Here is a 23690-nt window from a genome sequence, read left to right on the forward strand (position 1 = left end):
TCTCAGTGCTGCAGTACAGGTGTCAAGCAGCTGTTCTCCTAGAAGACAAAGATTTCGTGGCCTCCCATCGGCATGATGAAGATGGTATCGGGATTCATCAGACCATGCAACACTCTGACACTGCGCCAACCCCCAGTGCCGAAGCTCAGTTGCCCATTTCAGTCGCAGCTGCCAATGTCGTGGTGTTAACATAGGCACATGCATGGGTCGTCGTGGGGTGCGATGGCTCATCGTTAGGAGTGTTCGGTGCAGTGTGTGTACAGACACACTAGTACACAGCCCAGCATTAAAGTCTGATGTTAGTTCGGCCACAGTTCGCTGCCTGTCCTGTTTTAATACTCTGCCCAGCCTACGACGTCTGGCGGCAGGTTGCTGCCCAACACCACGAAGTCTCGATGTGGTTTCACCTTGGTTTCGCTACGTGTTGATGACACTTTCCACAGCACTCCTCGAACACCTGACAAGTCGTGCAGTTTCATAATCTGCTACGCCTGCCCCATTCAACACACGGACAGCGTGCTCACTGATACTACATGCACCGTGTGTGCGTCTGACCAGCAACCATTCCTCGCCAGGTGACGCTGCTATCGCCTGAACGGGTTAGTAGGTCGAGGGCCATTATGTTCTAGCTGATCAGTGCATGCTTTGGCTTGGTGTCGTTTGAATATTAGACGAGAGATGCGTACATGCAAGCAGTTTTATATAAATCTATAATATCAGGTGACACCATTTTTCACGTAGTTTGCATACTTTACTGTGACTGTCTGCAACGAGAGGGTGGGGCATAATCCACAGTTGTCTAGTTACGTCGTATTGGATTTTATATTGCGTGGAGATATAGAAGGGAGCAGGAAGGTGACGGGATGGAATGGGAAGGGGAACGGAAGGAGAGACATCAGAGAAGGAGGAACATGGTTACGTAATGCTTACAAGTCAGGGTCTAGGTCATAGGCCATTATCCTTCCCCCTAAATGTATGCAACCAAAAGTCAATTTTGGCCCAGAATGTCCATAGCATTGCCGGCCGTCGTGACCGAGCGGTTCTAGGCACTACAATCTGGAACCGCGCGACCGCTACGGTCGCAGGTTCGAATCTTGCCCCGGGCATGGATTTGTGTGATGTCCTTAGGTTACTTAGGTTTATGTAGTTGTAAGTTCTAGGGGACTGATGACCTCAGAAGTTAAGTCCCATAGTGCTCAGAGCCATCAGTCCATAGCATTCCTACTGGAATACAAGGGTGGTCGAAATTCAGAACGACCTACGTGAAGGATGCCTCAAAACTAAAAGCACAAATAAACATTGTGGAGAGTTTCTGCGCATTCTCTCAGAAGACACGAACATACGTTTATGGAGCAGTGGAAGAGATAATGCCGACATGCCTACGTATCGATGGATCCTTCTTTGAATGTGATATGTGATCACCACAAACTAAATACGTTTGGTATGGATACCAGATTAGCAGTGCCAGCCTAGGCTACACGCCCATTGCTTACCTCGAGCGATCTGTCACAGCAATTGTTGTTCTGTAGATATCACACAGCCTCTGTTGCGGGATGAATGTACTGTCAATAACGTGTAATCATTCCACAAGACAACGTTATTGACGCTACTCTTGAAGCAGATGCTCCTATTGTATACATCACTGCTTCACAAGTGTGTACAGACACACTAGTACACAGCCCAGCATTAAAGTCTGATGTTAGTTCGGCCACAGTTCGCTGCCTGTCCTGTTTTAATACTCTGCCCAGCCTACGACGTCTGGCGTCAGGCTGCTGCCCAACACCACGAAGTCTCGATCAAATAAATCGTTACTTCAAATATTTCATTATATTCCACCTGTCAACAGTCATAACGAGAGCTAAAATCAGTTTAACTACTTCGTTTTGTACACTGTGCTTCTGAAAAGTTCGGTGAATGGACTCAGAAAATAAAGGAAAAAAGAGTTACAACCAAACAACAATTACTGGCCTTCAGAGTCATCCCATTAGCTACAACACGTTTGCGAGCCCGGTTGTAAGGCTGTTGGAAACAGTCAGCGTTTTTAGATATTGGCGTCATTACAGGAAACGAAAACTGGTGCGACCGCTACCATCCAGAGACCAACCGGCAGTCAATGGTGATAAGTTCCTATGGGAGCAAACTGCTGAGGTCATCGGTGCCTAGACTTGCAGGCTACTTAATCTAACTGAAAATAACTTACGCTAAGGACAACACACATACCAACGCCCGAGGGAGGACTTGAACCTCCGATGGAGGGAGCAACGCGAACCGTGACAAGGCGCCCGAGTCCGCGAGGCTGCCCCGGGCGGCAACCGGCAGTCATTGGCATGGTGTTCATCTTCTTCCCTCCTCCTTCGGGTGGAGAATCATGACGGATCAAGCCCTTGCTGTCGGAAAAGATGGTGAACGCAATGCTACTGACTGTCGCTCGGTCTCTACATCTGTCTGGTAAGACCAGTAATGATGCGGATTTCCACTCGTGACCACCGTGCTTTCAACATTTCCACTACAAGCGTCCGATGAGCATTTCCAACAGATATACAAGCAATGTCCGAACTGTATTGTAGCTAATCGTGATTAGTTTGGAGGCGAGTAAAGATATTTTCTATATAACTCCTGTTTTCTTTATTTTGTGAGACTATTCACTAATCTTTTCAGACTCACCTTCAATGGAATGTTTCGATATCCATTCCTCTTTCCTGTAGAAATTTCTTACGTATTGACCATTCGGTCTGTGGGAAAACCTTTTGTTTGTCTGATCAAACCGTAAAGTATTGTTTACAATTATGTACTAACTCACGCTATTATAACACTCAAAACAGTTAACTTGTTCCCCAGTTCTAATACAAGTTGGTGCATGCCAATATTTCCCGTAAATAAATATAATTGTTTTGGTGGTTGTTTGCTTTAGTAAATTTGTGCAGAGTGTCACTTCCTAAACACGGAGGCAGGACTCATTAAGGACGTTGCTGCTTGTCAGGGATAAAGCCTGCTAGATGGTTTCATCAACCATCGCGTGTAACAGTGCCATGTCGAAAAATAAGCTTAATGTGGGAGCTACGTCGGCCTAACAAGCGGTACACATTAAATAAATCTGTACGTTAATAGAGTACAGCAACACACATTGTAAACTCACTGCTTAAGACCGGAAACCTCAAGAATTTCATAGATGATTTAATAAAAAAGTTTTTAGTAGCGGTTGTCCAAGAAATGAGAAACACGATAGAGGACCCGTTCGAATCACAAGGATATAGAGTTTGTAATAGGAAACTAGGACAAAGGTAAAATCATCCCCTCGTTTCGATCTTCATCTATGTAGCAGAGTGTCGGTCACGGCTTGCAAAACGTGACGCGTGCACAATGTGCTGCTCGGGTGCAGCCTTTGGCGAGGCTTGGCTCCGTACTACTCGGTACTCTTGGGTGCGCCCGATTCCTCTCGGTATAGCGCGACATTCCGTTTAGCAGTGTGATACGACACTTGGTGTGCCTTATTTTGGTCTGCACGACTTTCTTCACTTCGGCAAAACTGTAGTGTAAGCGCTCTTTACCCCCGCATTTTGTTCGCGACGTAAAAGAAGTTCATAATCACAGTGACTGTTTTCGCAGAAAGAGGCGGTCTAGTGATCTATTGTCGCAGTCCTTTAAAAATGAATGGTAATCACAGACGAGAAGGATGAGAACCCGCAGTGTCTATTATGCAGTCGTATACTCCACGGGTATGGCAAAACTGCTATGAAACGACATTACAAATCCGTGCAGAACAGATTTAAATATTTAATTGACGGCGAAAGAGATAATTATAAATATCTACAGACGATTTGAAAGTGATTCAGATAAAACGTTCCGTTTTCGCATTACGACAACAACTTCACTGTTTCCCGCGTCCCCCGACACGCTTTATACTACACCCTCCACTGCTAGTGCTGCCACCTGCAGTCTGTGAGCGGTTGTACCACGTGGACGTCGGACATAGGAGGTGGTCACTTTACTGTGACTGGAATGTGTATATTGAGTAAGTAATGGTTCTTGTAATAGTAAATGTAAATGTAATGTAAGCAAGTCATAAGGGGCGATCAAAAAGTTTCAGTCTGAGGGCCATGCTACATCATGTAAACAATGTAGTGCGACTCCGATGCATGTACACAGGGTGTTACAAAAAGGTACGGCCAAACTTTCAGGAAACATTCGTCACGCACAAAGAAAGAAAATATGTTATGTGGACATGTGTCCGGAAACGTTTACTTCCCATGTTAGAGCTCATTTTATTACTTCTCTTCAAATCACATTAATCACGGAATCGAAACACACAGCAACAGAACGTACCAGCGTGACTTCAAACACTTTGTTACAGGAAATGTTCAAAATGTCCTCCGTTAGCGAGGATACATGCATCCACCCTCCGTCGCATGGAATCCCTGATGCGCTGATGCAGCCCTGGAGAATGGCGTATTGTATCACAGCCGTCCACAATACGAGCACGAAGAGTCTCTACATTTGGTACCGGGGTTGCGTAGACAAGAACTTTCAAATGCCTCCATAAATGAAAGTCAAGAGGGTTGAGGTCAGGAGAGCGTGGAGGCCATGGAATTGGTCCGCCTCTACCAATCCATCGGTCACCGAATATGTTGTTGAGAAGCGTACGAACACTTCGACTGAAATGTGCAGGAGCTCCATCGTGCATGAACCACATGTTGTGTCGTACTTGTAAAGGCACATGTTCTAGCAGCGCAGGTAGAGTATCCCGTATGAAATCATGATAACGTGCTCCATTGAGCGTAGGAGGAAGAACATGGGGCCCAATCAAGACATCACCAACAATGCCTGCCCAAACGTTCACAGAAAATCTGTGTTGGTGAGGTGATTGCACAACTGCGTGCGGATTCTCGTTAGCCCACACATGTTGATTGTGAAAATTTACAATTTCATCACGTTGGAATGAAGCGTCATCTGTAAAGAGAACATTTGCACTGAAATGAGGATTGACACATTGTTGCATGAACCATTGGCAGAAGTGTACCCGTGGAGGCCAATCAGCTGCTGATAGTGCCTGCACACGCTGTACATGGTACGGAAACAACTGGTTCTCCCGTAGCACTCTCCATACAGTGACGTGGTCAACGTTACCTTCTACAGCAGCAGCTTCTCTGACGCTGACATTGGGGTTATCGTCAACTGCACGAAGAATTGCCTCGTCCATTGCATGTGTCGTTGTCGTTCTAGGTCTTCCACAGTCGCGAGTCATAGGCTGGAATGTTCCGTGCTCCCTAAGACGCCGATCAATTGCTTCGAACGTCTTCCTGTCGGGACACCTTCGTTCTGGAAATCTGTCTCGATACAAACGTACCGCGCCACGGCTATTGCCCCGTGCTAATCCATACATAAAATGAGCATCTGCTAACTCCGCATTTGTAAACATTGCACTGAGTGCAAAACCACGTTCGTGATGAACACTAACCTGTTGATGCTACGTACTGATGTGCTTGATGCTAGTACCGTAGAGCAATGAGTCACATGTCAACACAAGTACCGAAGTCAACATTACCTTCCTTCAATTGGGCCAATTGGCGGTGAATCGAGGAAGTACAGTACATACTGACGAAACTAAAATGAGCACTAACATGGAAATTAAGCGTTTCCGGACACTTTTCCACATAACATATTTTCTTTATTTGTGTATGAGGAATGTTTCCTGAAAGTTTGGCCGTACCTTTTTGTAACACCCTGTATAAGGACCGTCATGCAGGCAAGCGATTAGTGTGTGGAGGAAGAAAGTGAAAAAATGTGATCATCTCTTCCCACTAGAACTCAACACTCGATCCGTGGCTGCTGTCAATTCTCATTTCCGAGCGCTTGTTTTGAATTACACATTAAAAAAAAAAAATGTTCAGATGTGTGTGAAATCTTAGGGGGCTTAACTGCTAAGGTCATCAGTCCCTAAGCTTAACACTACTTAACCTAAATTATCCTAAGGACAAATACACACACCCATGCCCGAGGGAGGACTCGAACCTCCGCCGGGACCAGCCACACAGTCCATAACTGCAGCGCCTTAGACCGATTGGCTAATCCCACGCGGCTTACACATTTTAATTGTAATTACATTTCCCTGATTAGTGTTAATTCAGAAGCGTTTCGACTTTGTTGATGTAGTTGTCTTTCTCTTACTGTACTATGTCGAGATGATTTTTTCATCTCTTCGAAACTACTGCGATCAGCATCCTCGTTGAAAAGTTCATCTACTTAATACTATGTCTATCACCACATTCTCTCTCTACCAGTCCTTAGCGTAACAATTAAATTATTCTTGGATATCTTAGAACATTTCTTACCAGTCTGCCAGTTCGGCCGAATTTCAACATTTATGTGTCGCAGTTTCTGCAAACCCAGAGAAACGTGTTTCATCATTCATTAACATGGTGAACACGCCGTAACACAGCTTACATAAGACAAAGTCGTATTTTTCATTCCGTTTATATTTGAGTACTTGCTACATCGGCGTGAAGTAAAACGGAGGGAGCGACTTCTCTCGGCGATTGTTGCGACGCCGAGCTGCGCGCTCGTAACTAAGAAGCTCCGACTTCCGTTGAGGACGATTTAATCACAGTTTTCAATTCTGCAAACAAGGCATGAAAAAAGTTTGTCCGCGAGGGTGGTGCTGTGTCATACCGGACTGGAGGTGGGAGCTGGGGCCCCCGGACAATCAACATGCAAATGCGGCCCGCGCTGCGCTGCCCCGGTCGCGTGTTTTGACGAAAGTCGCCCCCGGATGACGGCGGAATGTAATGCGCCAGTTTAGGGCTCCGGAGAGGGGCTGGATGTGCCGCCCCCGCCACCCCTAATGATATCGTGCGAGGGAGGGGCGTTATCTGGCCGCATCACCCCCTTCGCCAGCCGACCGAGCAACCGCCATTATTTTTCCTTTCCCTACGGCCGCCGCCGTATTTTATCGGCGATTTCATCCCGCGCTGGCGCTCAGGGGACGGGAGCCGCGCATGCGCCCTGTCGTGTAGGCGGGCGCGGAGGCGGGGGGGGCGGTGGCTGCGGCGGCGCGGGGGTGGCTGCAGATAAGGCGCCGCCGTCGCTGCCTGCTCAATAGGATCCGTGTAGCAGATAAACCGAGTATCGGGATGAGCGAGCGGCTGTGATCTCGCTGTGTTTTGACGCTTTGTTTTATGGAGTCGCACGTCACGAGCAATCCCCGCGGCTGCTCAGGGAGGCGGCACGTCAGACGCAGCCGCGATCTCGCCCCTAGATAGATATCGTGATGGCGGACAATGCCGCTGTCTGCGCCTTGATAGCGACCTGACGATCCCTTTGTACTGCTGTGCCGAGCAGGAATCTCCTTAGAGCCAACTTCAGGCTGACAGGCAGAGAACCCAACCAAACTGACAGATCGTACAAAATGCTAATAAATGCCAAGAAAACTTAGCAGTACAGTACTGTGTTGGTGGAAACGACTGTATTGCAACAACTTCACTTGTCATTGCTGCCGCAAACATGATAATGTGGACTGGTTGTTAATTGCCACGCATCTGACGCGGGTTTTGCCGGTGAACATGTACTCTTCAAGTACAAAGATCTCTCCACTTACGTTGCGACTTGTGTAATTTTGTCCCTTAGTCAAAAGATATCACTTAACTACAGTAGGGATAGCTACACGTAGACTGCTTGGCAGTGAGTAGTGAATTAATTTTTTAGGGATGCCGCGATAGTTTTATTTGTCGCAAGAACTATCCTTGTGGAATGTGCTCCTTTCGTAATCACCAACTATAAAATAATGACACACAACTGAAACAGAATAAAGCACACTCTCGTTCACCGTACGCCACCGCCCATAGACTGTAGCCATCCTCTCGTGTCGTGGAGTCTCTGTTGTCAAAACTAACCAACGTGAGGAAAGGTGGCGCTTCCTTATGAGGGCATGCTCTGGGCAGCTAATGGTAGACGAGAAAACCTATTTCTCAGTCGTTTCACGTGATCGATCAGACAGACGGTGCGTGATCACGACACAGTATGTGTTGCCAAGTTGAGTTTGTCGCACATTGCATGACATTTAAGTTTCCATAACCGCTAAGCTATCAAGTAAGCTATTACGAACAGCATAGTGAAAGCCTTATTGTAGCCAAGACAGAGACGAAGCCCACACCCACAACAAGTAGTCCATGTTTATATGGCAACTAGCTCCACAGATGATGAAGAGATTGCAGAGATATGTGATGAGATAACTGATATTTTCAGATAGTTAAGGGAGACGAAAATTTACTAGTCATAGGAGGCTGGAAATCGGTAGTAGGGAAAGGAACCGAAGAAAAAGTAGTAGGTGAGTATGGACTGGGGGTAAGGAATGAAAGAGGAAGCCGTATGGGAGAATTTTGCACAGAGCATAACTCAATCGCAGCTGACACTTGGTTTAAGAATCATGAAAGAAGGTTTTATGCATGGAAGAGACGTGGAGACACCATAAGGTTTAAGACTGAGTGTATAATGGCAGGACAGAGATTTAGGTACCAGGTTTTAAATTGTAAGACATTTCCAGGGATAGATGTGGATTCTGGCCACAATTTATTGGTTATGAACTGTAGATTAAAATTGAAGAAACTGCTAAAAGATGGGAATTTAAGGATGTGGGACATGGATAAACTGAAAGAACCAGAGGTTGTAGAGAGTTTCAGAGAGAGCATTAGGGAACGATTGACAAGAAAGGGGGAAATAAATACAGCAGAAGAAGACTAGGTAGCTTTGAGAGATGAAATAGTGAAGACAGCAGAGAATCAAATAGGTAAAGAGACGAGGGCTGGTAGAAATCCTTGGGTAACAGAACAGATATTGAAATTAATTGATGAAAGGAGAAAATATAAAAATGCAGTAAATGAAGCAGACAAAAAGGAATAAAAAGTCTAAAAAATGAGATCGACAGGAAGCGCAAAATGACTATGCGGGAAGGGCTAGAGTGTAAGTATGTAGAAGTATATATCACTAGGAGTAAGGTAGATGCCGCCCACAGGAAAATTAAAGAGACCTTCGGAGAAAAGAGAATCAGCTGTAAGAATATCAAGAGCTTAGATGGAAAACCGGTCCTAAGCAAAAAAGGGAAAGCAGAAAGGTGGAGGGGGTGTACAGAGGATCTATATAAGGGCGATGTACTTGCGGGCATTATTATGGAAATTGAAGAGGACTTACAGGAAAATGAGAAGGGAGGTATGGCACCAGGTGCTGACAGGTTTGAAAATTACCGAACTATCAGTTTAATGTCACGGTTGCAAAATACTAACACGAAATCTTTACAGACGATTGGAAAAACTGGTAGAAGCCGACCTCTGGGAAGATCATTTTTGATTCCGTAGAAATGTTGGAACACGCGGGCCATTACTGATCCTACGATTTATCTTAGGAGATATGTTAAGGAAAGGCAGACTTACGTTTACAGGTTTCGTTGACGTAGAGAAAGCTTTTGACAATGTTGACTGGAATACTCTATTTCAAATTCTGAACATGGAAGGGGTAAAACACAGGGAGCGAAAAGCTATTTACAATTTATACAGAAACCAGATGGCAGTTATAAGAGTCGAGGAGCATGAAAGGGAAGCAGTGGTTGGGAAGGGAGTGAGACAGCGTTGTAGCCTGTCCCCAATGTTATTCCATCCGTATACTGAGCAAGTAGTAAAGGAAACATACGAAGGGAGAAGAAATAAAAACTATGAGGTTTGCCGATGACATTGTAATTCTGTCAGACATAGCAAAGGATTTGGAAGAACAGTTGAACGGAATGGACAGTGTCTTGAAAGAAGGATATAAGAAGAATATCAACAAGTGCAAAAAAAGGATAATGAAATGTAGCTGAGTTAAATTAGGTGATTCTGAGGCAATTATATCAGGAAATGAGACACTTAAAGCAGTAGATGAGTTTTGCTATTTGGGTGGCAAAATAACTGATGATTGCCGAAGTACAGAGGATATAAAATGTAGACTGGCGATGGCAAGGAAAGCGTCTTTGAAGTAGAGAAATTTGCTAACATCGAATATAGATTTAAATGTCACGAAGTATTTTCTAAAAAGATTTGTATGGAGTGTAGCCATATGTGGAAGCGAAACTTGAACGACATACAGTTTAGATGAGAAGAGAATAGAAGTTTTTGAAACGTGGTGTTACAGAAGAATGCTGAGGATTAGATGGGTAGATCACGTAACTAATGAGGACCTACTGAACAGAATTGGGGAGAAGAGGAATTTGTAGCACAACCTGACTAGAAGAAAGGATCGGTTGGTAGAACACATTCTGAGGCATTAAGGTTCACCAATTTAGTATTAGGGGGAAGTGTAGAGGGTAAAAATTGTAGTACGAGGCCAAGAGATGACTAAACTAAGCAGATTCAGAAGGATGTAGGTCCAGTAGTTACTCGGAGATGAAGAAGCTTGCACCGGATAGAGTGTCACGGAGAGCTGCTCCAAATCAATCTTTCGACTCAAAACCACAACAACAACAACATACCACATTATTAACTGTCTCACAAAAAACCAGCTTCATGTTTTCGAATTGGCCGCCCTCAGCGTGATTCCAACTAGCAAAAAACTTAACAAAACCATCTACATCATGTACGGCCAAGAACTCTGCTCGCATGTGGTGTTCGTGAGCGTGCGCCATTCTCTCCCGTCCGAGTGCACACTTCTCCCTCTTACTCGCCTTGCTGTTCTAGGGAGAAGAGGAGGAAGCGGGGGTAGAAATGACAAAGCCCCACATGTGGCGTGCAGCTTCCTTTGTATTTCTCAACAACATACATCACAAACAAACAAAAGTAATTTTTATTATTGTTAAATTCTTTTTGGCCTGCTACTGTTTTAATGAAATTTATATCTGGTACAAACTACCAGAATACGTACTGAAGCTGATACTTGACAAATTTCCGTCACTCAAGTTGCCACGTAATCGTGATCCATTTAGTTTCATAATCGAGTAAAGCGTCGCACGCACATATGTTGATCGAAACAATATTACCACGATGTTATGGAGGAGAACAACTCTTGATCAACTCTTGGCAGCAGCGCGGCCCAGGGCGTCTTGTAACGGTCCACTCGGGTCACCCCCCCCCCCCCCCCCCTTGGAGGTTCAAATCATGCCTCGGGCATGGGTGTGTGTGTCGTTCTTAGCGTATGTTAGTTTACAGTTTACGTTAGTTTAAGTAGTGTGTAACTTAGTGACCAATGACCTCAGCAGTTTGGTCCCATAAGACCTTACCACAAATTTCCAATTTTAAAACTCTTGGTTAGTTTTAACGCAAAGGAATTGGTCTTTTCAACGTGAATTACGCTCCAGATCGACCAGTTACATCTGCAGATACAGAGTGTCGCTTTCAACCGAAATGGCAACCGGTCTCAAAAACAGCTCAAGTCAAGATTTGCGGTGTCCTCAAACGTTTAGAAAACTATTCTGCCCCTCACGTCTGAAAAGTCATGATTATTGGCTTTCTGGACGAGGGTGGAAGCATTTCCGAAACAGTTAAGTGCGTAAAATGTTCACTTGCCGCTGTAGTTAAAGCACACTGTGCACGGCAAGCTAGCGCTGTCCAGAACCTGCACCGAGCCAGCTGTGGTGCAAAACTGCCATAGATGACAGGCTGCGGAAGTGTGTGGTGCGTGCGAGCAACAGGCGTGCAAATGTTGAGCACCTAATCGCCCTGGTCAACGAGTGGCTATCAACAGCGACTCGGCAACGACCGTTCATCGAACGTTGCTACGTACGAGCCTCCGCCCCAGGCATCTGATTCATGCACCCATACTGTCTGCTGCTCATTGGCGACGAAGACTCGAATTTGTACGCCATAACCTCAACTGGGTGTCCATTGGCATGTACGGCGTGAAGCGTCTCAAACCAAATACGCTGCAACCAGGAGGGAGCGCTATGCTCTGGGGAATGTTGTCGTTGCATTCCCTGGATAATGTCATTCTGGGTGGCACAATGGGTAAACACAAGTATGCTTGGGGGCTATATCCACCCTACGTGGAGTTTGTTCTTCCTCGGCACGATGGCATCTACCAGCAGTATAATGCAATGTGTCACACAGCTCGCAGTATACGTGCGACGTTAGACGAACACCAGGACGGATTTACCATACTGCCTTGACCACCAGACACCACGGATTTAAACCCAATCAAGAATCCGTGGAACCACCTCGATCTGGCTGTTCCGCGTTGTGTATTCTCAGCCGTGAAATCTAGAGTAGCTGGCCACAGCACTGGACCGGCATGGCTCTACATCCCTGATGGTACCTTCCAGAACCTCACTGACTCTTATCCTGCACGTCCCGCACTGCAAAAGGTGGCTGTTCAGGCTTCTGGCGAGTTGTCACATTAATGTAAGTGGACAGTGTAAAACCAAACTGTACTCTTCCAACAACCTGAAGATCCTCTGTAGACAAAAGGGCGAATGACCAGTAGGTGAAATACCGTAACTTCAGCCTGTTAGTTAGTTAGCAGAATATATCTTTCTTTTATTGCTTGCGCAATATATCGTGATGACATCGAACGACTCCATGGTTAGACCACTTAATGAAATAGATCTGCGTACGTGAAACATACTGACCACCTACGAAAGCATCTATTTTTAAGACAATGAAGAAGCAACATTTAATATATACAAAGAGATAATGTAATTTTGTCATATGTTCACATGATTGGAGACCGTGGCTGTTATTTGAAGACAAATATTGATGGTGTTGAGACAGCAACCAGCCACAAATTTATTTTCAGTTCCTTTGTTCAAAAGGTACCGTTACCGGTTTCGAATCATTACGATTCATCTTCAGACGGTTTTCATGGTTTTATTAGAACATGTGGTGCCCGTTTTTTTACAGATTAATTGTCCTAAAATATAAATAATGCATAATTATAAGCACGCCACACAGGTGGTTGCGTTAAAAAATGGCTCTGAGCACTATGCGACTTAACTCCTGAGGTCATCAGTCACCTAGAACTTAGAACTAATTAAACCTAACTAACCTAAGGACATCACACGCATCCATGCCCGAGGCAGGATTCGAACCTGCGACCGGAGGGGTCGCTCGGCTCCAGACTGTAGCGCCTAGAACCGCACGGCCACTCCGGCCGGCGGTTGCGTTAAAGATTTGCACTGGATGTGACTTACGTGAAATGTCGGTTTGGAGTGTTTGTTTTCATAGTTTTCGTCCAACAAATGTGAATACATTCCCACTGCATTCTTATCGTTGCACACGTAAATTAATCTGTAAAAAACCGCACCACATGTTCTAATGAAAGCATGGAAACGGTCTGAAGATAAATCGTAATGATTCTAAACCGGTAATAGTACCTTTTGAATAAAGGAACTGAAAATAAATTTGTGGCTGGTTGCTGTCTCAACACTATCAACATTTGTAAACAGATAATATATTAAACACATTTGAAAAGCAAGTATTTTGATGTTTTGGTACTAAATATGCAACAACCGCGTAAATAAGATTCCAGTAAAAGAGTAAATTCTTTGGTTTGTTTTCAATGTTAATTTTACTACCACGTCGAGGACTCCATTTTCAGTTTCAGTCAGGAATTTTCGTTGGTGGGAGGACTGGAGCGGGGTGCACTTCAGCCTTATGAGGCTAGTTTACTTCCATGAAAACGCACCATATCAGAGCAAAATGGCTCCACACGACAAAAGATGACAGAGCGATCGGTTGGAACTGCATGTTCTGAGTTTTTCTTTACTTATACATTCTAAACCGTAACAGGTTGTTTCAAACATAGTCTAAGGAGCGTGAAAACATCTAATCAAAACTTAATAGGTCTTGCGACTTTACACTTGGTCATCACATCTGTCTTGTGTTGCTCCAGAAGCAACAAATGCCGTCCTATCATCAAACGTACAGTTGTCTGATACGTATTGATTTACGTCGGTGGGTACCTGCGCTGATAGTTTGCGTGTGTATGTGTCCGGTACCAGCATATTCAACGAAATTATTTGCTGTTTTCCTAGAGTTATCAATGTTTGTTTTGTCGTGCTTGGTGGCATTGTGGTAAAGTACGAGCCTGGGAAGCGTGAGGTTTCGGGATTGAAACTCGGTTAGACCTCGGAATTTCTCTATCTTCACGTTGGCCTTCACCTCTAAATTATTTGAGTATGTGCCAGGAACGAATAATGGTTCCCAATACACGTTGAACTATATGTTGCATTTGCCCGGCAGAGCTGCGACACGCAAGTCGCACGAAAATACATCGTACCGAAAGAACTTGCAAACAGTGTTACGGGACTCCTTGCCAATCATCCCATACGAATTTACTTTCCTTTTGCTGTTTAAACTGACTAATTTATGGAAGCTATATCGTGTCTTGTGGTTCCAGTCACTTTGACTATGACTGGATACATTGCATTATAGAAAAAAAAAAAAAACACTTGAGGAAAAAATGCCTGTAACCTGAAGAAATGATGCGAAAAACATTAACTATTTCTCATATAGTGTTTCTATGAAACATACCGATGCTGATGGAGCATTATTTGTTGATAGAACACATCTATCGAGGTCTATACCAGACTGATGCTGCCTACTGGAAGCGAATAATGGATCTGTTGCTGAGTAACAGTATCGTTAGTTATGCTGTCACAGCTGGAGTCATTTCTAGTCAACAGGTAGGTCTAGAACGAAGCAGTGCACGTTACGCAGTGAAAACACCTTCGCAGTTACTGGAAAGTGAGACCTTATCCCAAAGTGTCATACTGCAAATTTCTTACTGGGCACGGGTATTTTGGTAAGTAACACTTTCATTACAAAATGTAGATTCATCATACAAGTCTTTCGAACCGCCACATCGTCGGAAGTCACTTATCGCTCCATATCACATATTTTCTTTGTTACAGAATCCTGTAGAATCATTTTTGTACAAATGTAGGCTCAAAATGGCTCTGAGCACTATGGGACTCAACATCTTAGGTCATAAGTCCCCTAGAACTTAGAACTACTTAAACCTAACTAACGTAAGGACATCACACACACCCATGCCCGAGGCAGAATTCGAACCTGCGACCGTAGCAGTCCCGCGGTTCCGGACTGCAGCGCCAAAACCGCTAGACCACCGCGGCCGGCTACAAATGTAGGAAACTGCGAGCTTCGTGACACAAAGAGAGCTGCTTAGTGTGACTCAAACATGTGTAAATAAGAGATATGAGTACTCCCACGTGCAATCAAAAATCTACAGTCGTTATTCTTATCGCCGGCCGGTGTGGCGCTTCAGTCCGGAACCGCGAGACTGCTATGATCGCAGGTTCGAATCCTGCCTCGGGCATCGATGTGTGTGATGTCCTTACGTTAGTTAGGTTTAAGTTATTCTAGTTTCTAGGGGACTTATGACCTCATATGTTAAGTCCTATAGTGCTCAGAGCCGTTTGAACCATTTTTGAATTCTTACCGAAGAGTCACACTTTTATTTCATCACATTTAGAGGGTCTTGGCGATTGGTGATTAACATGTGAGGGGGAGTTCAATAAGTAATGCAACACCTTTTTTTCTGTAAGCACATTGGTTTTATTCAGGTTTTCAAGACACCAAATTATTCCCCACTCTTTCGGCTGCAAAACTCTATTTTTAACTTAATCTCCGTTCAATGCGGCGGCCTTACGCCCGCTTTGTAGGAGGGTCTGTATCACCACATGCTACCACTCTACTGGTCGACATAAGAGCTGGATAAATAAGCTCCCCATTAGCCACCTAGTGCTTCCTGTGGAGTGCATCCTTCATTGGGTTAAACAGATGGAAGTCCGGCTGTATGGGTTGTAGCGGGACGAGGAAGGATAATCCAATGAAGTACTGTGAGCTCCTATTGGGTGCACAGACTTTTGTGAGGCCTTGTGCTGTCATGAAGAAGGACAAGTTGGTATGCATTTGTAGCGACGAACACGCTGATGTTGTTTCTTCAATTTCCTGAGGGAAGTACAACGCACTTGTTCGTTGCTCGGTCCACCATGGGCGAGGAAACCAAACCGAATAACCTGTTTAGAGACCCAGAAGATCGTCGCAAGAGATGTGGTGTGGAGCCTCTCCATGGATTGCCGTTTTGCTTCCGGTTCGAAATGATGAACCTATGTTTTATCGCCTGCGACGATGTTCGACAAAAGTTGTCACTATCAGCCTCGTAACGCGCAAGCAATTCTGCACAGATGATCCTTTGTTTCTCTTTACAGTCTTCTGTTGGATCTCGAGGAACTCACTGGGCACACACTTTTGAGTACTGCAACTGGGCCGGCCGCTGTGACCGAGCGATTCTAGGCGCTGCAGTCTGGAACAGCGGCACCACTACGGTCGCAGGTTCGAATCCGGCCTCGAGCATGGATGTGTGTGCCGTCCTTAGGTTGGTCAGGTTGAAGTAATTCTAAGTTCTAGAGGACTGAATACCTCAGATGTTAAGTCCCATAGAGCTCAGAGCCATTTGAACCATTTGAACTGCAACTGGTGGACGAATATGTCAGCACTACCAACAGAGAAGTACAACTGTGCACCGAGGTGTTTGATTGCGAGCTCTCGATCATCTCGAATGAGAGTGTCGTCTGGTTCCAACACTGCAGGAGTCACAGCTGTGTGCAGCCGGCTGGCACGCTGGAGATCGGACTGGTTTGCGCGACCTTGTTGCGATGGTAACGGACGCCTCGGCCAACGACTCGTCGTGCATTTGTTCACTACCAGGTCTCCGTAGACATTCTGCAGTCGCCTATGAATATTTGCGATGCTCTGGTTTTCCGCCAAAAGAAACTCAATGACAACTCTCTGCTTGGAACGCATCTCCATTACAAACGCCATTTTGAAGGCTACGTATAGTGAGGCTACCGACCGGAACTTCATGAAACGTGATTTCCCACAGCAAAATCCATTTTTTTTAACGTAAATCATCTGAGAAAAAAACTCGCTCCATTACTAATTGAACGACAAAGTATTTGGGTACATTAAAGGAAGAATCTTGTTTCCCTCAAGGGGATACTACAGTTACTGGATGCTATGTAGCTTATAACAGAGACAGAACGGTATTTGTTCAGCAACACAACGCACGTGTGTGTCTGGAAATACCGTGGAATTACTGAAATAAAGTGAGAAGTGAAAATATTATGACCGCCTACTTAATATCATTTTGGGACCTCTTTAGCACGCAATAAAGCACTGCTTCTACGTGACATAATTTCCACAAGTCCTTCGTGGCATTCAAGACATTTGTGGCACCAGATGCCTGAGCGGGGGTTACGCAATTCCTGCAAATTACGGGACGGTAGTTTGCGGGCATGCAGCAGGGTTCCGGTAACGTCCCAGCTGTGTATCAGCGGATCCAGATTTGGCTAATTATATTTCCAAGACATCAACGTCAGGTCACTATCATTGTTCTCGAAACACTGTAGCCGTGTTCTGACTTTGTGTCAAGAACGGTTATCATCCAGGAAGATGCCAACGCCCTGGGGAAAAAAATCAAGTAAGAAGGGTGGTCAGCCCACAGATGTCATGGTACCTTTGTTTTGTGCCACAATCTAATGGAAACCCGGATAAACGTCCGCCTGATAAAATATTATCCTCAACAACCTTCGTCCGTTGCGCATTACTTGTTTCCAGCTGCTGTTCACCTAGACAACGGTGTTTCCGAATCCGACCATTGACCTGGTCTAAAACAAGAAAATAAAAGAAAGACGTGATTCATCCGTTTCCATTTACCCGCAGTCCAACTACGATGGTCCCATGACGATTGTAGTCATAGTTGGAGATATCGTTCGGTCAAAATGCGAACACGCAGGGGTCGTCTGCTTGTGCTGCACACGTTCGACATATGCTATAAACGGAGCACTCCAAAACACTTGTGCCCGCGCCAACAATTTACTCTCTTGTCAAATCTGCCAAAGAGCCCGACGCCTCTGATCTCCACATTGTGTGTCGAGTTGTGGATGTCCAACATCGTTTCGTGTACACTTGAGTAGGAATGGAAAACACATACTAGGCCAAATATGCATAGCGGTCATTCCTCGGACTGTATCAGGTGGAAGCAGATTCGATATCCCTGTATTTAGAGAAAGCATTTGGCGTGGTGCCTCACTGTAGAGTCTTGACGGAGGTCCGACCTTACAGTTTAAGTTCACAGATATATGAGTGACTCGAAAACTTCTTAAATCCTTGTACGTATCACGTGACCCCCGACGGCGTACCTTCTTCAGAAACAAGGGCATATTCAGCAGTGACCCGGAGAAGTGTGACAGGGTTGCTTTTATTCTCTGTATACATAAATGACCTGACGGACAGGGTGAACAGCAAGTTACAGCTGTTTGATGACAATGATGTGGTGAACGGTAAAGTGTCGTCGCTGAGTGTCTCTAGGAATATACAAGATGAATTGGACAAAATTTCTAGTTCGTTAAATGAGTGGCAGCTTATTTTAAATGTAAAAAAACTATAAGTTAATGCAGATGAGTAGGAAGTACATTCCTGTAATTTATGAATGGTTGCGTGGAACTTCGATTAAATACCTAAGCGTAACGTTACAAAAGGATACGAAATGGAATGAACAAGTCAGGTTGGTTGTGAGACCTTCGTATTATTGGGAGAATTTTGGAAAAGTGTAGCTCATCCGTAAATAAGAGTTTAGAGCGCTAGTGCGACCCATTCTTGAGTGCTGTTCAAGTGTATGGGATCGCAACCAGGTTGGATTAAAAGAAGACATCGAAGGAGTTCAGAGGCGTGTTACCTAGACGTGTTACCGGTAGGTTCGCTCAGCACACAAGTACTTTGGAAATTATTCCTGAACGTAAATGGGAATCCCAGGAGAGAAGATAATGCTCTTTCCCCAAGGCACTATTTCACAAATTTAGGGAACCGGCATTTGAAACCTCTTTCAGAACGATTCTACTGTTGCCGACGAACATTTTGCATAAGGTCCATGAAGATAATATGGGAGAAATTAGGGTTCGTTCGGAGGGTTTTAGACAGTAGTTTTCCCCCGTTCTATGTGCGGGTGGAACATGAAAGGAAATGGTTATTAGTTGTATAAGGTCCCTCTGCCACGCACGGTACGGGAATCTGGAAAATATACTTGATATACTTGTAGATGTAGAGGCCATGCTCCCTTCCCAACCCTCACTTCTTTCTACGAAGTCATCCTGCCCTTCCCGTTTGCTACACTTCTCGCCTTATGTTGAAAAAAGAGCAGTCAGAGAACTTCTAAGCCAACATATCGAATTTAGATCTCCCAGTTCAGCCCAGTATTCTACTAGCCATTGAAAAGAAAATGTCTAATCACAGCCCAGTATTTAACCAGCCATTAAAACAAAACAGCCAATCAGTATGTAGCCCAATCGTGGCCATGTCCAAAAGTATCCGAATGACTGAAAGTCTGTGCCAAGTTCACCACCTAAACAACGCGTATTACTTATTAAAAACATGCATAAAATGTATAGAACACAAATGTAAATTGTTTTGTAGGTTAAGGAATATCAAGAGCTACCCAAATAATTTCAGAGTTAACTTGCGATGCAGGAAAGAGAATTAAATATTCCGCAAAGGAAAAAACGTCCACATACATACACACAAACACAAAAAAAATCCACACAGGACGACAGGCACAGATCACATGACAAAATACTGAGATATATAGGTCACTGTGTAATGAAACATTATATTGATAGAACACATGAAGATTCCAAATTCAGTTTCACACTAAAATAGTTTACATTCCCAGTTCACATCTTTTCTATATCTACAACATACAGGTTACAGTTTCAGATCACATCTTTTCTATGTCTATACCATTTAGGTTACATTATATATAAAATCTTGAGTGTTTCGAGTTCTATGTTTACAGCTTATGATTACAACTTCAGTTCACAAAACATTTACAAAAAACAGATTAAATTTCCGGTTCCCGTTTTATCTATGCCTCTAACATATAGCATACATTACTAGTTTTCATCTAATAACAATACGTTACAACTACAGTGGCCTGCTGCTAAATCAAATGTTGTGTACACAGCAATGACCCCACTCACTTTAACGTCAAGTATTAGAGGCTTATCACATTTAGCGGAAGTACTAATTTGCGTTGCGTTTTAGATCGATTTACATATTGCGCAGACGATTTTTCAGTATCATTAAACACACGATTCCAGTAACCATCAATGCTGAGCTCTTTTGCTGTTGTGTGCTTCACACATTTCACTCTACGTATTGCGTTTTGTGCCTCAGATTGGAGAGCGGACAGTTTTGTTGACAGCTCTATAAATTCTGTAATAATTTCTGCTGATAATTTCTCTTTCATCAAATCCGCTTTCTTCTTATTGAAACGTGGGATGTTATAAAAATAAATAGACCGAAGTGTCGAACCACCTTTGCACGTAACTTTTAATAACATCATAAATATTTGAAGTAGTTACACGATATATTAAGCTATCTTTGTCCGTGTGACGCATTTTAACATTTTTTACGCCAATTTCCTCATCATATGCCCATCTTCGAAATTTATAAGCAACTCGTACTTGGAAGTATCTAAAACAGCCTTTCTATCAGCTATAAATTTATCAAAAGTAATGTCAAGACTGCTTACTTCAACAGCAAGCAAATTTTCATTTATATCGCACTGCGCTTAAATTCTGTTTTGCAATCAAAACGGCACATCTGTATCTCCCTTCCCAACTTGTTACTAGCTTCACATCTTCTGTTTTTTTTTGTTTTTTTTATGTAGATCTTGCACAGTTTTGACAAAACACTGTCATTCATAAGTTCGAAGAAATTATTTTCAAAGAACTCTTTTGCATTTGTACGTTCCTCAGAATTACTATCGACTCATGGTTTAAACCAGGGAACTTGCCAGAAGAACAAAATCTGTTGAATTTTGCTTAGAATACCGTTACTGTTCTGAAACTGCTTTAAATTTATGTGATGAATCGCAGCATTTCCCTTATAATATAATGTGTAAATCAGCGTCTTTGTATTCCTGGTTTGTTAAAGCTAGATGGCGATACAGTTTTCTCTGGATATATTGCCAGACCAGAGTGCAGTTTATGTATAGTTTTCGGACAGTCAAAGTCTACTTCTAAAATGTAAACTATGTCTGAATCCTCTGGTATTCCAATTACATCAAACCCATCCGCAGACATCTATGCTAAATCGTAGAGTGGTGGGTGTTGAATCATGGCCCGGCTGTGTAGACTGTTAATATCGAGGCATTTAACATACCAGAGAACCTAGGAACGTTTTGCAATTCCTAATTAAGTATGGGATTTCGATATACATTTTCATCTGGGGTATCCCTGAGAATTGTGTCAGGACGCAAATTTCGGCTCCTGGTTGGGACTTTGATCACTTTGAAGGTATGGAACTTGAAATTTCAATTAATAATATAGAATATGAATGAAAAAGATCTTGAAAAGCTCTTTACCGAACTAGTTCAAATTTTGCATGATATATATAAACATTCTGACGAACATAGGCTACATAATTTTTAAACAACCTTGTACTTGTTTTGTGTTAAACTGACTGCGAAAAATAAAATGTTGTGCTGTGCTGTGAAAATGTTTTGTTTCGTTGGCACATTCAGTTTTAACCAGGATAGAAGAGTATTTAAGCCACTGGATACATTCATTGTCCCATACATATTGGTTTTCCATGTACACGGTTTAAAAAAGAAATTGCATGAAGAACAGTTTGCTGTTGGTTTTAATAGAAAACTTGCATATTAGGAAATCTGTATTTATGGCTTATCCTTTATGTTTAGAATACTACTATGCAATCAGAATCATCCAGAAATTTTGTAATGCTACCCGTCTACACATTAAGATTACGCAAAATAATGTTACTGAAACTACTACCGTCACAGATACTACTATCGTCACAGATCCAGCAGGTAAAGGGGGGGGGGGGGGAATTTCCTTCATACTCTGCATACCAATCATCCCAACCAGTTTACCTATTCAGTTTAATTTTTCAGTTTAAAACCGACTGCAAGAAAGAAAACGAAACCACACATTTTCACAGCACGGCATCTTCTTTCTCGAAATCGATTTTGACAGAAAACATGTACATTATTGTGTCTGCATTTTGAGCACGGAAATTTTGAAACACATCTGCCAGAAGTATAACGTTGGTTTTAAAGTAAATGCCAGGATAATTTCCTCGTGTCTTACATTCAAATAAACTCCACCCGTGGAACGCTCTTGGATATTCCATTTCTTTGACTGTTGGTTCACCACTCAGCAAACTGTTGAATACTTCAATTTGCAGCAATTGTCCTTCCTACAAAATGGTTTCGTCAGTTACACACAATCATGGAATGATGCCTTCATTACTGATTTTGAGCGCTACGTGGCGCCTTCAGCCATATGTTCGGATTTTCCAGGAGAGGTGCACTTAGTGTGGCAGTTGTGGCATTGGTATCTGGTGATCAGTAAAACACTGGCTACTGGAACGCAGTGCGGGTGGGGTCTGGCCGCTGAGTCTTCACCTGCATTACGTGAATCCTGTCTGAGTAGGGGTGAGAATGAGTGACGGGAGCGGAGGGCAGCACGTGGGTTGAGTAGCGAACACTTGTGATGGGTCTTACAGGGTGGCTGACGATCTGAAAAACTGTTTAAAAGCTCTGATGACAGGGAAAGAATTTTTCAGTTTAGGGAGATCCATATGCAGTCCTTCACCAGGAGATAAGAGAATCTTGTCCTGGACCAAAGAAGCTGCACATGACTGCGTAGACGGAGGATTACAACACTGGAAATGTCAGTCGTGAGATAAGCCCTGAAAGTGAGTCTTCCTTTCGCAGGGAGATCGTCCGTCAAATTGATGGCCAATGAAGAACTTGCGGCAGGCTACTGCCAAATCCACCTTGCTGTATAGCATTCTGTCAAACTGCATTTCAACCTATCATAGGGCAGAGTGTGTGATTCCACTTCCAGTATAATGATGTACGCCGAATTCACATGTCTCAGGAACATCCACTGTGTGAGGAAATACATCCTTTCTTTTTTAACTTATTTAATTTTAAATAGTGAGACATTTTTCTACGTAGCGCACCACAAGGATGAAGGAACATCAAATGTACATCGTAACTGATTAGAGTTTGAAACGCCGGCCGGGGTGGCCGTGCGGTTCTAGGCGCTACAGTCTGGAACCGCAGGACTGCTACGGTCGCAGGTTAGAATCCTGCCTGGGGCATGGATGTGTGTGTTGTCCTTATGTTAGTTAGGTTTAAGTAGTTCTAAGTTCTAGGGGACTGGTGACCTCAGAAGTTAAGTCCCATAGTGCTCAGAGCCACTTGAACCATTTTTAGAGTTTGAAACACAACAGGTAAAGAAAAATTAGGCCTGTGGTAATGATATCTGCGTTTCATAACAGATTGCTTAAAATATTCCTTGCATATGTGATAGATTTCGGTTGTTCGAAACGCTTCTTCCTCTTCTGCGCATTTGCAGCAAGTAACTTGCTATGCATTCTACAAACAGATACAGCACGTTGATAAATCACTCTATGCAGTCAACACCTCGGCACATCTGAAACTCTGAATATTCAATACTGCAACTCCAGTGTACGTGGAATATAATACTACACAGTGTGTGAAAGAATTTCATTACTAACGCTCAGCTGCAGCGTGCATGCGATGTCTTTATATGTGGACTACTGTAGCTCTGACTGTTTGTTATACAAGTCAAATTTTACTAACTGTTTCTATACTTCGCCATGATACTA

This window comes from Schistocerca serialis, chromosome 1 (assembly GCF_023864345.2).
Source record: "Schistocerca serialis cubense isolate TAMUIC-IGC-003099 chromosome 1, iqSchSeri2.2, whole genome shotgun sequence".
In the NCBI taxonomy this organism is placed as follows: domain Eukaryota; kingdom Metazoa; phylum Arthropoda; class Insecta; order Orthoptera; family Acrididae; genus Schistocerca; species Schistocerca serialis.